Below are 14,925 nucleotides of genomic sequence, written 5' to 3' on the forward strand. Positions count from 1 at the left end.
TATCACGCCACGGCCCGGTCATTATTCGAACCGTTTTCTGCAACCCGCTTCCGCACATATTGCGAGGCGGTTTCCTTAGCACGTCTTATCAAAGCAGAGATCGTGCCCCTTATTGCGGGGTTCTCTTCAATACGGGCATGGCTAACCCAACCGTACCACCAATCGCGGTGAGTGGGGAACGAGCAGGTTCCATTAGGCAAGCCGGGAGGCACAAAGTTTCATTGCCTCTATAAAAGGGAAAGGCCTCTTCCTTTCTACCCACGCCTTCTTCTCCTTCTGCTCGTCCCTTTCTTTTCGCCCGAGCCCTAGAGCCCAAGCATTCATCTTCCCACCAACAAAGGTTCTTTGAAAATGTCCGGATCCGGAGCGGGAGGCAAGTGGATGGCCTCCTCCGTCCAGGAGAAGGATATTAAAAAACTGCGGGCGGCCGGTTATCTGGCCAAGAAAATTGGCCACCGTCTCCCGACGGCGGAAACAAATTGTCCCTACTCCGGAGCCCCATGAGAGGGTCGTTTTCCTCCCCCATTTCGCCCGTGGGCTTGGGTTTCCCCTTCACCCTTTTGTTCGCGGCATCATGTATTACTACGGGATTGATTTTCATGATCTATCCCCCAATTCCTTCCTCAACATCTCAACGTTTATTGTCGTGTGCAAGGCCTTTCTTCGCATCTCGCCGCACTTCGGACTATGGCTGAAGATCTTCAATGTGAAGCCCAAGGTGGTGAATGGCGAACATGCCGAGTGCGGAGGCGCCATGGTGAGCAGGATGCCCAAGGTCACATGGCCGACGGGTACTTTCAATGATTCCGTCAAGGAGTGGCAGCAATAGTGGTTCTACATTACTGAGCCGCACGGCAAAAAATGGGCCGCCGCTCCCGAGTTTCGATCTGGAGCCCCTTTGCGGCTTACGTCCTGGACCAAGAAGGGCGTGAACTGGTCGTCGTCCGACGAACTGTCAGTAATCCAGGCGCGTGTCAAGGGTATGGAAGACAGGGCCATTAGGCTTGTTGACATAGTCCAGGTGATGCTAGTCTGCCTGATCCTTCCTTGTCAGCACAGAAGCTGCAATATGTGGGAGTATGACCCGGCCGAGCACCAGACCCTGCGGGAGCTTTTCGGCTCCTCGCACAAGGACAACTGGAAGGTGCTCTTCAAGTCCGGCAAACCGTGGCCGGACTCCGCCGCGGACCGCGGGTGCCAACTGTCCCACCCCGCAAGTCCGGTAAGTCATCATTATATCTCGACCATCCCCATGTCTCGAGGGAGATGTTTTTTAACGTGCTTTTCCACGATCACCTCAGGGATGGACGAAGAAGGCAGGGCAGACTCATTGTCCGGCCCCGTTGCCGGAAGAACCGGCCAGACCACTTCTAACGAAGATGTTGGTCCCAGCGCCTTACGAGGCGCCGAAGAAAGAGGCCAACAAAAAGGCCAAGGAGACCAGGAGCGGCCTCCGTCGTCGTGGAGCTTCGAACACGAAGTCCGAAGACTCCAGTGACCATCCCTCCTCCAAAGAGGACGAGGAGGATGAAGAGGACAAGGAGGAAGGAGAGTACGAGTCCCCTACGAGGGGGAGGAAGAAAAGGACAACCTCCTCATCCTTGGAGGCAGATTCGCCTAAGAGGGGAAGAACACTCATCCCCGAGGCGTCCACCACGGCTACCAACAGCAGCCCGGAGTAGGATCCCAGGGCCCAGCCCCTGGTAAACTCGTAAGTGCATGAAATCCGAACATATCCATGCATCCGGAATTTCTAGAGTGTAATATTTCGATTTGCACCGTACTTTTTTTACAGTCCGGCGAGGTCTCCTGCCGAACAGTCCTCATCGGAGGATTCGTTGAGTTCCGATGCCTTGGAGAGCGAGACACCTCCAAGGGCCCCTTCCCCCAAGCCTGGTTGTGACACCGAGGTGTCGTCCTGAAAGGACCTGGGCCAGGGGGGTGTACCTCGGGGGCCGGACACACGGGAGCGGCGGTTCCCATGAACATCGACGGCGGGGGCGATCTTGGATTTGGCCCACAGCCGGACACAGTCCCGGAGAGCCTTGAGGCTCCAGGATCGGGCAGGCAGCCCATAATGACTGGAGGGGGCGATCCTGCTCCACCTGCGACCTCTGTCCAACCAAAGGTGTCGAGCGGCCTGTCGAGAGCGCTGGAGAGCACTTCCATCATTGATGAACATCGCGCCCTTATGGGCGCGGTGATAGAAAAGATTCAGGCTGCCGAGAGCGGACTAAATGAATCCTGTATCAGCCTTATAAAAGGCTTGGAGGTATGTTTTTAGGAGTTGTTAGAAGACTGTCATAGTATAGATAGTAGCCCCTGATACACTGTTCAGAGAGGACAGGAACCGGACAGGGGATCAAATTTCCGTCCGCAGGAGACTCAGCTAATGACATATATCTATTTCTTTATGAATCGGGCGTTTGCAGCGACTGCCTCATCTCATACTGAGGAGGTGTCCGGACTCAAGCAGAGTCTGGAGCGGGCCGAAGAGGAGCTCGGCCGAGTGAAGAAGCAGCTGGAGGAGAAACAAGGTATGTTTGAAACTTTAGTAAGTTTTAGCACAAGTAAGTAGTTGTGTCTTACTTAAAGCATTTATATTGCGCACTCTAGGGTCAAATGCCGAGATTGAGGCGCTCAAGACGGCTGTTGCCTTGGCCGAAAAGAAGGCAGCCGCGGAGCAGGCTCTCCGCGAGAAGCACGAGGCCAGGGTCGTGGAAGCTGAACGAGAGCTTCGGGAGGCCGTGAAGAAAAGCGAGACTTTGGAGCAGATTATATTACTGAAAGAATCCGAACTAATCCAAGCTCTCCAGGACGCAAATGATGCTCGGGAGGAAGCCCAGGCTGCTCTGAAGGATTTTCAGGAGGCGCTTAAGATTGCGGCTAGTAAGGGTTTTTCTTATTCAAAGCGATTTATATGCGATTGCAGGGAAGATTCATGGTGACCCATTGAATCCTGATTTTTCCAGGGGCGTTTGCGGATCTGCCGCGCAGCATATCTGATGTTGCCCAATTCTGCCGAGCTGAGGAGAAGGAAACTGCGGAGAAGCTCTTCTGGTCGCAGTATTTGGCGCCGAATTATCCGGTGTCGTTTGTCGACCAACTGAAGCAGCTGATTGAACTGCATCAGGCAGCCGAACTAGCTATGAAGATTTGGTTATCTGGCTATGGCCCGCCGAGCCTATTTCGAGCAGTTTCTTTGGTCTCGTGAAGCGAATTGTGAGTGCCTGCCCTTGGCTGGACGTGATTAAGCGGTCGGTTTGCATAGAAGGTGCACGAATGGCATTTTTCCATGCGAAAGTGCACTGGGGGAAGCTTGATGCTGAGAAGCTGATGACCGAGGGGCTGCCGGAGGGGAAGGAGCACCGCAAGCCCGAATTATATTATGATGGTGTCCTGAAGGGGGCCCGCCTTGTGGCAGAGCAATGTGCAAAAGACATTATTTTTCCCTAAAGGCCGTTGTGTTGTCCTTTGTAAGGCGGAACCAAGTCACTTTTATGTATGTGCCTGTTATGTTTAAATTTTATTACTGCACCGTTTTATATGTTAGTCTTCAGAGTTGGCCAGTCGTCGGCTTCTGCCCCACGTAGGAACTACGGGGGTGTTCGGGATACACCTGAACACTCTTTATCCCATTCTTGGATCCATGAAGGAGGCGCTCAACACAGCAAACCAGGCAATCGGACTATAGGGCTTTATTACTCTCACTTAGCCATAGGAATTTGAGTATGGGAGGCGTAGCCCCTGGTGTTCGGAAGACCGCACGAGGGGCTCTAATAGCGCCTGATCGATAGATCGATCCTTCGCACTCTGCATTTTATTATGGCATTATGCAGAATAAATCCTTAAAGATTTTACAACCTCTCGAACAGCTGACCAGCTCTCGCCTTATCATGACAGTCATTTTTCGGCTTTCTCTGCTGAGGTGTTCGTCCGGAAGAACCGGGACACAATCGCAGCAGTTCTCGCAGCGCTACCTTAGCCGATATTGCGGAACGTAAGGTACCAAAACATGGGAGCCGGGCAAACCCAACTAATGACCCAAGACATGATTCGGAGCTGATGCATATAATGCTATAAGTTCGGGGTGCCGAACGACTGAGAAGGTGGTCGGACTTTGTTGCCATAGTGCGGGCGCAATGAAGCCTCTGGCGTTTTAGGGCATGACACGATGTTTCGGATGCCGTGATGATAAAATGTCGGTGAGGAATGATAGCAGGTAAGCGTCAAATGACTCTACATGTTGTATTCAAGTAATACGGCTATGCGTATGAGTACGGCGCATGTTATAAAAGAGAGGCATGACGGCAGAACCTGTTGGGACTGGGCGGTAGGGAGATGTGCACAGATCCGAAGTAGTATCCGGATTGTATTCGGGTGGGGTGAAGATACCCCCTTTCTGCGTCCGAGCTGATTCCATGTCGCCGGACCATTTATGCGTAAAGGCAAACCTGCAAAAAATTGCTAAAGGTGTGTGTGTGCCGCACAGCGGCTGAGCCGTGGGATGTGGCCCGTCCAGCTTATGTCGGAGGGTCTGTTTGAGCCCTGATCAGGCTGAGGTATCGTGAAGTAGTTCGGACTCCTTTATCGGTGTCCGGGAGTTTGGCTGTCGAATCAAGGTTCGATTGAAAAAGCCGCGACTTGCTGCTTATGTTACTAATGTGGCCGAATACTTTTCGGTGCCGAGGTGAAGTTCGATCTTGTCCGTAATTGTGACTACATTACGTGGGTCTGATCCACGAGTGATCAATCGCTATACGACGCACCGTGTCTTTGTGCAGCAAGTTTGGACTGTTGTCACCGCCAATAGGGGAATACCTCTGGTTGATATTGGCCGGACAGTCTAGTCGATCGAAGATGATCGGTCGTATTTTTATATGACGGGGCGACTTGCTTCGTTGAGGTGACGTCCCGAAGAGTGTACATCTGCTCCTATGTGGATGGTGTTCACGGCTTTGGTCGGCGGAAGAAATTTCTTTTGCCCTGTGATGTTTGATGATCTAGGCGTCTTGTCCTGGGACCCCTTCTTACTATTTCCGGCATTTGCCTGCCGATCTGTTTAAAGACCCAACATTCCCTATTGGTATGATTGGCTGCCGTTTCTGGGGTACCATGAATTTGACATGGGCGGTCAAGTATGCGGTTCAGGCTGGAGGGGCCCATGTTTTGAAATGTCTTCTCCCGCTGAACGAGCTGAGGGATGCGGGCTCCTGTATTGACTGCCTTGTCCTGAGTGTCGTCCCTTATCTTCGGACGCTTATATTTGTTGTGCCAGGTTTTGCGGATGCTATTCCTGGCTGCTGATGTGCCCAATGTGTTTGCTATGTTGTTGTTTAGTACGCTTTCTTTGTCTTGCGCGTAGCCCCTGGCCGTAGTGTGTTGGCGGCGGGTTTTACGCTGTCGTCCGGGCTTTAGTGCCTCTTCCTCGAATTGAGGTAGTAGCCTGCGCTTTGGGTAATATTGTGTTCGGCGGTCGAGTCCGTATTCCTTGGCTGCTCGGTCCTTAGTCCGTTTGTTTGTTAGCATATCGTGATCTGCTTGTAGCTGATGTTGCTTCTTTTTCAGGCTTCTTGCAGTGGCTATAAGCCAGCGCTTGAAGCGCTCCTGCTCTATGAGATCCTCCGGTACGCCGAATTCGTTGTCACCAAGGCTCACCTCGTCTTCGGAGGGAGGCATATAGTTATCGTCCTCCAAGTATCCGTCCATCGCCTGTTCATCTGGGCTGACCTGCCCGTGTTCTTGCTGGCTTGCTCGAAGGTGGGCTGATCAGGATTGTATTCCTCTTCGGCGCCATCTGGATTATCTTCTTCTCCAGTGCCGGTGTTGCTGTGGCGGGGCTTGGAGCGGCGCCGATGACGCCCATGCTTTGATTTCTTCCCTGAGGGGTTATCTCTTGTTGCCTCACCGCCATTGTTTTCTTTGGGAGTATCCACCATATATATATCATATGAAGAGGTGGCAGTCCAGCGCCCTGTGGGCGGTGATTCCTGTTCTTCTCCCGCATCGTCGTCTATACCGTTGATGTCTTCGGAGTCAAGGTTAAGCACGTCGGTCAAATCATCGACCGTGGCTATGAAGTGGGTGGTGGGTGGGTGACGAATTTCTTCGTCGCCTGCTTCCCACTCAAGCCAAACATAGTTCGGCCAGGAATCTCCTAACAGAGAGAGAGAGAGAGAGAGAGAGAGACCTTAATGAATTTAGCACATCGCCATAGGGAGAGTGCTGGAAGATATCCGCGGCGGTGAATTCCATGACCGGAGCCCAATCAGATTCGATGGGCATAGACACACACGGTCCGGGACCTGTGACCGAAGATAAGTCCGGGGGTCCGGAGACACAGATTTCCTTAGAAGCGGAGTCTGTGTTCGGCTCCAACGCCGATAGGTGTGCTACCTCCGTGGCGGGGTCCATCCACCCGTCCTCAGATGGCACAATCTGCTCTGGATCAAAGTCCGGAGCCATGGCTGGCGCCATGTCTCGAATACTGTCCGACGGCAGATCTAAGTCATGCGCGCGGCGATCGTTCGGCGCTCCTGACGTGGGCTCGAATCCATCGAAGATCAAGTCTCCGCGGATGTCAGCAATGTAGTTTAGGTTCCCGAACCTGACCTGACGGCCAGGGGCGTAGCTGTCGATCTGCTTTAGATGGCCAAGCGAGTTGGCCCGCAGTGCAAAGCCGCCGAACACAAAAATCTGTCCGGGGAGAAAAGTCTCACCCTGGACGGAGTTGTTGAAGGTTGGAGAAGCCATCGAGCCTTACAGCGACGACACAGAGGAACTCTCAGTGAAAGCACCAATGTCGGTGTCAAAACCGGCGGATTTCGGGTAGGGGGTCCCGAACTATGCGTCTAAGGCTAATGGTAACAGGAGACTGGAGACACGATGTTTACCTAGGTTCGGGCCCTCTCGATGGAGGTAATACCCTACTTCCTACTTGATTGATCTTGATGATATGAGTATTACAAGAGTTGATCTACCACGAGATCAGAGAGGCTAAACCCTAGAAACTAGCCTATGGTATGATTTTTGTTGTCCTACAGACTAAACCCTCCGGTTTATATAGACACCGGAGGGGGCTAGGGTTACACAGAGTCGGTTACAGAGAAGGAGATCTATAATCTGGATCGCCAAGCTTGCCTTCCACGCAAAGGAGAGTCCCATCCGGACACGGGACGAATATCTTCTTTTTTTAATATATATGATGCATTTACTTTGGTTTTTCAGATGTCGTGGTCAGATTTTTAATCTTGACTTGTATTCTACAAAAATATTTACCTGATGTGATGTGATCCGGTGTGTTGTTGCAAATACAAATGTTTTTTTAGTCGATCATTTGTACATCTCTGACCTATATGCTCTAACTATGCTTACTATGTAATTACGAAGTTATTAACTTTCTTGTCATCATTTATAATTAGAACATGACACTACTTTGATATATCCCCTTCTTGACAGAGATCCTAAATAACATCTTTGAAGATATAAAGTTCAGTACTCTATCGATTCGTTTCAAAGAATGCAAAGAAAAACTGCAAGTAGGGGCTCACCTGCTGTTGTAGGCATTGCTTGGAGGTGCCGGCAGATGGACGGGCTGTGTTGCCCACCACATCCGGCGCACGCGCAAGCTCGACAGGGAGCAGCGGCGTGAGAGCTTTGATGGTGCGGCGGCTCACCTCTTCCTCATCCATTCTGTGCTGGCAGCCATGCTTTTCCTAAGGCTAAGGAAGTGGGAGGCAAAGCAGGTCACCAAACTAACCAGCGAGGCGAGAGAAGCATGTGGTGAGATCGAGGCATACTTACCTGTTCGATAGTGTCGTGTGGTGCGGCAGCGAGGACGACGATGACATCAGCAGCGGAGGTGGCATCTGGTCGGCGGCAACCATGGGGGTCCCCACCAGCTAAGTGGCGTGCCTTGGCGCGCATTGCCCGTCTGAGTGCCGTGACCTAGCATGTATAAATCTTGTACATCGAAAGAAAATTACAACACTCTTTCAAGACTAAGGAGTTTAGTATAGAGCGCAAACAGTAGAGATATACCAAAAGCATGGTAAGCTGAGTATAATAAATCGATAGGATAATTTTTGCAAGCACATGACAAAATTTGTTCCAAAAAGCCAGAGTGGCAGTGCCAGATAGGACAAACTGTTTGAATCAAGTTTAGTAGAAAGAAAAAAGATTAAAGATACCAAAAGCCTGAATGTTAATCTCCAAATTCCAGAACCACACATCATTGACAACATACTATAATTAAAATATGAGAACTTAACATATAGGCATAAACATAACAAATAGGCCCATATCAGAACTACCAATAGCATGACAAAATAAAAGGAGATTCATGTACATATCTGAACTGAGACTCCATATCCTATGTTCAATACACCTCCACTGCATCAAGCATCAACCACGGTGAGAATGAGTCCTTAATTCAACAAAAAAGGATGCTTCGATTGTTATGCGGTCAGAACCTGAAATCTGAGGAGATTAGAAGATGGAAAAAATAAGGGTTTCTACTGAAAGATAAACTTAACTGATTAATATAATGTGTGGATGTACATGCAACAATATCTTTCTTCGGAGCTACTATCAAATATTGGGTTTCATATGAATGCTTGTTAAAGAAAAGATATCTGATTTGGGCCGCATCATTGTGAAGCAGGTCGTTATAGAAAACAATGGTTCTACAAGTAGAGCATGCAGGTCACCCAAGACTCGATTAAGTAGTACGTTTTTATGGATATGATCTGGTAACAAATAAAGAATGAGACATCAGCATCATTGCCTATGAGTATGGTATTTCAGTCTAATTGCTAATTAAATCTGTCATTGCTACCATACTTGCTCCCTGTTCTCGTACACATTCTAACACATACTACTGATTGGACAGGAATAAAATTCTCAGACTAAAGTGCAAGCATCTCTTGAAGAGAAACATCTAAAACAGGAATAAAATATACAGTGATTAACGCAAGAGTAATATTTGCAGATGTTTCCAGTGTAGCTAATCATGATGTACTACACAATATCAACAGGTATTGACAATGACAAGGAGGTGCTACTGCTCTTTGATGCAACAATCTTTAATGTTTACAGATACATAGCTCTCTACTGCAGATGTTTAGAGATACATAGCGTTCTACTGCCAAAAAAATCAGAAAGATGCATAGTATCTAAAAATGAATGCTAGCTACTACATCAATTCTTCCTTCAGAGGGAGTGAACAGTGTGCCTCGTCGCCCATCTCTAATGTTGCTGCTTCCTGCACCCGCTGCCGCTGGCACCACGCCTCACCTCATGGTCACCACCGAGCAGCCGATCAGCTCCATCTTGCCCATCGTCAGGAAGTTGGCCCACTCCAGCGCCCAGGAATGACCAGCATGATCCGCAAGAACCCTACAAAATCAACAAGTTCAGGGACATAGGAAAGATCTTGGTATAAAATGACCAAATAATACAATATATAGAGTGAGAAAGGACAAAGAAGGCAAACTCAGTCTGAAACTTCTTAAGCCTTAGCTTCCCAGATTTATTATCTTATAGTAAAGTGAAAGATAATCAAAATAAGACTTCATAGATAATCAAAATAAGAACTCATTCTGGCGAATTTAAGGTCCTACTCTTATCATGAGCTGCAGGGACAAGTTCATGCCTACCATATGCACACAAAGGGTATAAAAAACATGAATAATTACCTAAAATATGCAGGTGGAATTTCCAGTTTGCTCCTTTACGTTAGTAGCCCTGCCCAATGAAAATTTGAGACATGCCAGCCACCAAGATCAGGAACAGGCAAATCACAGGGGAGACAAAGTGGGGCTAGGGAGGGAGGAGCTACGGCCCATGAAGCAAGCCATAAAAATTCCTCTTGGGGTAACCAAAGGCCAACAACTTCCAAAAGGCAAGCGATCTCCAAAAGAGAGCCATAGTTAGCAGAATAAGGGTTGTGTACATGTAACTTCGGCATCCTTCCCTAATTCAGCTGCAGATCAAGAAGAAAATTCAGTCAAACAGAATGTTTAGAACTTCAGCATCATTTTCAACCTAGAACTAAAAGGCAATTAAATTTCATCGCTGATATCAGTAGTGGTAGAGGCAAACTTATGTAACTCTATCTACTAATGTAAAAATGAGCACACCTAAAGAAAGCTTAGGGGTTCCTTTTCAATTTGTGCTTATTTACCCTTTATGTATGTGAGTTAAAATAATTATACGAAAAGCATGTTCTACAAGTTTTTGGATAGCAGCTACTAATGTTTGCGCAGAGACTACTTTAAATCGGCTAATCCTGCCACTCAGAGGCAGAATTTGATGAATACATATAAAAAAATAAACTCAGATTGCAAAAGGGACAATAGACAAAAGGGGGTACAAAATCAACCATCAGCCAACCAAGGTGAAGATAATGATACAAAATACTAACCTCGATACCCACGTCCCAACGAAAAGAGAAAGAACGCGAGCCATAGACGAAATTAGCAAGTTTGAGATGGAGAGGTGCAAAAACTAACAACCAGAGAATCTACTAATGATGATATAGCTAAAGTGACTCCCTAATGGTGGGGCTAGTATCCATTTGGAAGACCAAATGCTTAGCTTGTTGATTGCGTGAAGGAGCATCAGTATGTGTATCTCAGAACTGTTACGCATCAATTATTGGAAGCCGCAACAACAATATGAGGGCTCAACTGAATCAGCTTCTATCGAACGAACGAACAGATCTGGATTGAAACCGTCTAGTTTTCCAGCACTTCGTAGAGCAGATTTCGGTCGCTCGCCAGAAACCAAGACGAAATCATGCGCACACACGAGTGCACCTCAAATCATAGACCAAAGGATAAGGAGGCCCCCGGTTAGATCGAAACTGAATAGATGGCCCCTGCCGTTCGACGGCAGGCTAGCTCAGGGAGAGAGACCGAATCCCCTCAGCGGCCCGACACATATATGAATATAGGAAGAAAAAGTTTGTTCTTGAATTTGAAATGCAACATTCAACTATTTAGTACAGTATAAGTATAACTGACAGCAATAAATGATTCCATGGAAGAAAATGCTAATACTTCAATTTTGTATAGCTCCTGCAACATTTTGCACTTTGCTAAACAGTATATGATTGCTACATCGTCCAATGAAGTTTTAGTTCCCTGAAGCTGTAGAACTTCTACCAATACTCACTACACAAATGTTTGGCTCAGACTAATTCCAACAAAACTGATATTGAACAACACAATGTCTTAGGAGAATAACTAACCTTTTGGTGCCTTCTTTGAACACTACAGTCTCGACTTTGCAGTGATGCCACGTTGCCATGCTTGTCACAGAGCAACTGATCCTCTAGATGTCATCTCTACAAAGAAAGAACAGAAAGGCAAGATTTTAGATAAATGAACTATATCAGTACAGAAGAAGCACTCGCTGAATACTGAACATGAGTAACACAAAGATACAATAGAAAATAATGACTGTTAACAGTGTATCACGTTTCACCTGAGATGCCACCTTCATAACAATTATAGGCAATCCAGGGACTTCTCCTTGCACTTGCTTAAACAAGGCTCTGACCTCATCATCTTTGTGTACCTATAAAATCATTTAGATGAAATAAAAATCATCTTGGGTTAATATACAATATTTGGAGAAAGTTGGAGTTCATTTTGTATGGACAGTGGACATTTCCATGTAACTGTTTGGAAGTAGAGCATTCCATATAACTGTGGTAGAATTGAATTAGAAAGATTAAAAGAATATCAACCTTCTTTATTCCTTTACCACCCACACCCCATGATAAATTCTTGCCCATAAACAAACATGTCATAGTTCTGTTGTTAGTCTCAACTACGTACAGATTATTATACAAGATTTCCACAACCCTGAACATTAGTACAAGAGCCCGAAATACAAATAAAGGACCTACATATCCCTACAATTAAAACAAAATTACAAACCTGCACCTATCAGCCACATATCTTACTTATCCATACACAATCTACAACTTATCCACTCTGTGAGCATGCACATCTCCACGTTCTCACAGTACCGAGCAACCGCAATTCAATCACAGCACAACAATTAAGATATGTCATCCGGATCACTTGGTTCCCCTTTTACACACAGAAGAATTCAACAGAGCAAGGAACCCCAACCTTACTGAATTTTAGAGTTCAAGCTGAAGTAGTACAGTACAAATCTGATTGATTGCAACCCTCAAACACACATCTATGCATCTGGCGTCCGATCCACTAACTAATCCTACTCCATCCAGCCTAACTAACGCATGTACAGTGGTCAGATCGAAGGAGACAAATCACCATGTTTAGAACCAGGCAGGAGCTTACCTCATGCTGGAAGAACTTGGTGGAACGGAATGCCAAAGCCTTGCTTCGTCTGCATCCTCTTCTTCCTGCGCTCATGGGGGGGAAGAAAGGATTTTAGGACTGGGAGGAAGGAGCGGGGGAGCTGCGCGGGAGAGTGGACCTGGAGGACCGGGAGGAGGCGCGGGGGAGCGGCGTGGCGTCGTGGAGCGGAGCGACGACGCGTGACCCAGAGCAGTGTGGTCGCCTTGGCCGCCGCGAGCGCGAGCAGGCAGAGGAGGTAGCCCGCCAGGAGCTCCGCAGTAGCCACCCCGGGCCGAGACCCTAACCCTGACCTCTCTTGCGAGGGACGGCGGTGAGCCGCGCTCCTCCTGATGAGGAGAGACGAGGGCGAGTGGAGGCGGAGGCGGCGGCGGCGGCGGCGCGAGGGCGAGCTGAGGCGGAGGCAGCGCAAGGGCGAGCGGTGGCGGCGTGCGAGGCAGAGGGGATCGAGAGAGGGAGAGGAGGAGGTCACACCCATGTGGTGATTGGATATTTTTTCAACCATGGGGAAATGGCGAAAATGCCCTCGGTGGCCATCCAGTTTTACAAGCGGTGGCAAACTTTCATTGCTACAGGGGCGGGATTGGATCGGACGGACGAGATCTTCCAGCGGCTCGATCAGACGGCCGGAATCGCATCAAGAGAACTGATCGGACGGCCAGGAAGCCCAAATCGCTGAGAATGCTCAGGTTTCGAGCGATCTCGTTTTTCTCGATATTCAACAAGTTGACCACATGCAAATTGAGCAAAATGTATCAAAATGTAACTGATTGTAACCACAAATGTTTCTGAAATGATCTAGAAACATGAACACTTAGTTAACATGTGTTTTTCAATTTCAACATTTGATTCTAAATTTTAATTGCATAAGAAAGTATCTGATTTTAACATGTAGATGTCCATATTGTTAACCATATCTGAATGTACCTGAATTTGAACTACTTCAAAAAATTATATCTGAATTTAAGCCAATTAATTACTGAATGTACATGAATGTATCTAAATTAGGAGAACTTGACATATGTATCAATCAATTCCTACTGCAGAAGACAATGTGGTACTAAATTACACATACCAGTGCCTGCATTAATAACAACTACATCAAAGAGAGCATGCTTTAATTACAAACTCCCCCCAAATCACTACAAACTCTAGTCAATTCACTACAACCCTAGCTCTCGTCAACATATTGAATCGTATCTACAACCCCCACATCAGTACAAACCCTAGTCAATGCCACCCAAACCCGAGCAAAAACCCTATCGAAACCCCCTGCCAAAACCCTAGTACTAACCCCTTTCTCCTTAAGATTTCGACTTCTAATCCATTGATTGCGACTATGGACTATCGGCTATGGGCGAAAACACATGAATAAAAGCTGATTATGGTGGAGGCTCACATGTTCATACCGTATTGCGGTGGCGGTTTGTGTTCCGGGCGACGAATATGGGCCATCACGAGAGCAGACATGCGACGCTGCCTTGAACCTCCCTTCTGGCCACGGCATGACCTCCCGCAGCCTCGCTCCCGACGAGAGAAGAAGTCACTGATCACCTCCTCTGATCAGTGAACCAGGCGAGGGCTATTGTGGTCCAAAGCAGTTTAGGCGCACTACATTTCGGAATCTAGCCCAAAAAACTATACGCATTAGAATATGAAAATGGAGGGAGTACTAAATTACACATACCAGTGCCTGCATTAATAACAACTACATCAACAATAGCCTGCTTCAATTACAAACTCCCGCCAAATCAGTACAAACCCTAAATCTCGTCAACATACTGAATCGTATCTACAACCCCCCCCCCCAAAAAAAATAGTACAAACCCTAGTCAATGCCACCCAAACTCGAGCGAAAACCCTACCAAAATCCCCAAAAAATCCCCTGCCAAAACCCTAGCACTAACCCCTTTCTCCATAAGATTTCGACTTTCAAATCCATTGATTGCGACTATGGACTATCGGCTATGGGGGGAAACACATGAACAAAAGCTGATTATGGCGGAGGCTTATGGGTTCATACCGTATTGCGGCGGCGGTTCGTGTTCCGAGCGACGAACATGGGCCATCGCGAGAGCAGACGCGCGACGCTGCCTTGAACCTCCCTTCTGGCGACGACACGACCTCCCGCAGCCTCGCTCCCGACAAGAGAAGAAGCCACCGATCACCTCCGCATCTGATCATCGCCACGGGAAAACCAATCGTCTCCCCACCTCGACCGCAACGAAGAAGGAAATGAAGCAGGGATGAGCTTTATGCAAATCACTTCACGTGGGACAAATACGACATATGTGGTGACCAACGCTGTTCACTGATGTGACATCAAGCACTGTAATCTAATCTGGGTATTCCAGTGTACAACAAGCAAAGTGAACTTCACGATTAAATACAGTGGATGTTGGTGAATTTAACTCTCTTCAAATCCGTTGACCCGAAGCTCGTTCCAGCAGTCTCGAAGCGATAAAAAGGAAAGCAGCAATATCTAAAAAGAAAAGAAGCAATATCTAGGACTGACGGGTGGGAGCCCACCTGTTTAATTTTTTTTTGAGGGAAAGGAGCTCACCTTTGGTTG

At 47.7% G+C, this 14,925-nt stretch overlaps 1 long non-coding RNA gene across 2 annotated transcripts; it reads right to left on the minus strand.

The window, feature by feature from the left end:
• Positions 1–9,045: 9,045 nt before the first annotated feature.
• Positions 9,046–12,789, minus strand: LOC119325424. Of its 2 annotated transcripts, XR_005157518.1 has the most exons (6): positions 12,475–12,789; positions 12,336–12,400; positions 11,488–11,580; positions 11,252–11,347; positions 9,696–9,982; positions 9,046–9,396 (listed from the first exon to the last, which is right to left on the minus strand). It is a non-coding gene; the product is annotated as an uncharacterized LOC119325424 (long non-coding RNA). The 2 variants fall into 2 exon arrangements; XR_005157517.1 differs by having other exon boundaries at positions 12,336–12,789.
• Positions 12,790–14,925: the final 2,136 nt, after the last annotated feature.

The sequence above is a fragment of the Triticum dicoccoides genome, chromosome 6B, assembly GCF_002162155.2.
Source record: "Triticum dicoccoides isolate Atlit2015 ecotype Zavitan chromosome 6B, WEW_v2.0, whole genome shotgun sequence".
NCBI classification, from domain to species: Eukaryota; Viridiplantae; Streptophyta; class Magnoliopsida; order Poales; family Poaceae; genus Triticum; species Triticum dicoccoides.